We start from the raw sequence: 1,536 nt of genomic DNA on the forward strand, positions 1-1,536 counted from the left end.
GCACAGCATTTTCTCCATTTTTTTATGTACTTTTCCCGGAGGCTTGTGGTTAAAAAATGCATTAGTTATATGATGAATATTAACAAATAAATAAGATCAACCCTTCTCATATCACAAACATTTCAAAGGTATAAATCTAATGAATCAAGAATAGGTCCTAACATCAAAGAAAGATGATCACACTCTTCTATGGTGTATTGTGCAAAGAACAAGTTTTAAAATTCCTAATAAAACTTACTGATAAATCTGCAGTAGCAAAAGTGATCGCTGTTGTTTATGTGTTTTTGGTATTCCTACGGAGCTTAATAAACCTTTCTCATATTATTATAAGAGCTTGCACATCTTCCTAGAGGAACCAACCTCAGGTCTATCTAATTCAAATGCAAATGGTAGAGGTTTATTGGTCTTTGGTGGAGTACTGAAGGCACATAGGCCACAGAGAATTGATAAGAGTTTTCAACTGCATGTAGTTCCTCTATATTCTTCTGGTGGAAATTTATCTCTAATTCTATAATCACTTTTACTGTCACTTTCACTGATCACTAGTAACACTGATAAATGCTTGAAAATACATATGGCTAGTAGAATGTATACAGCAGTTGGTACACATAAAAATCTAAAATACTTCAGTCTCACTGCACAAGATCAGGAAACAGTATAAGGAATGAGAAATGGGGCTTTCTTTCCAGATACAGTTGATCAAACTGGCCAAGGGGGTCAAATTCATTTGAATAATATACAAGCCACATTACATAAAGCAGTTGGGGAATAACATCGGTAAAATAAGAAAGGATGGCTTCTCATGCTTAAGTGCAATTCTTACAAACTTGAATTGTTATATTCTTGAAATGTGAAAGTCCAATTAAATTGTGTAACATATAATTAAGGTTGGAGTATCAAGTGGACCCGGGACTGCGTGTAAGAATGTTGGTATCCCTATTTGTCAAATAGAAAAACACAATCTATGACTATGATATAATTCTGGTAAAGGACTGGACTTTGGTTAATATAATAATGTATGATTTATTAGTTCTGAGCATGGCCATGTTATTTTCATGTTAATACATGTCACTTTATTCATACAAGAAAGAATGAAAAGACTATTTGTAATGTCAACACCATTTATTGTATTTGTTGGAATATATTCTGGGAATAATACTTAATTTATAGTTTTATAATACCACCTTCATAAACATTATGCATGAAATGATGCCAATAAATATAATAAAAGCACAAATCACCTTAAACAATATTCTATCTGTAAACAAGGGATCCTGGAGCACTTCACCAAAACAATTTGGATCACTGTTTTTGCCACCTGAAACAGCACTGCAATTTCACACTGAAATGCCTGCACCTTGTCACCCAAGCCTTTTTCACTCTTAATTACACACTGAAACACAAAGACACCAGCACAAGGGCGCACCGGAGAAACCTTTCCACCCGATATATTCCTTCCTGATGAACGTCAATCACGATGGAAGTTGACGAGACATGGAAAGCTTGACATTTCCGGGGGGAGAGGGAAGGGGACGC

At 35.0% G+C, this 1,536-nt stretch overlaps 1 protein-coding gene across 1 annotated transcript in view; it reads right to left on the reverse strand.

Annotated features, from left to right (window-relative positions):
- Positions 1-1,536, reverse strand: part of LOC119581783 (exportin-4-like) — a 27,938-nt gene that overhangs the window by 25,952 nt on the left and 450 nt on the right. The gene's annotated exons all lie outside the window — the stretch shown is intronic.

This window comes from Penaeus monodon, chromosome 15 (assembly GCF_015228065.2).
Source record: "Penaeus monodon isolate SGIC_2016 chromosome 15, NSTDA_Pmon_1, whole genome shotgun sequence".
NCBI classification, from domain to species: domain Eukaryota; kingdom Metazoa; phylum Arthropoda; class Malacostraca; order Decapoda; family Penaeidae; genus Penaeus; species Penaeus monodon.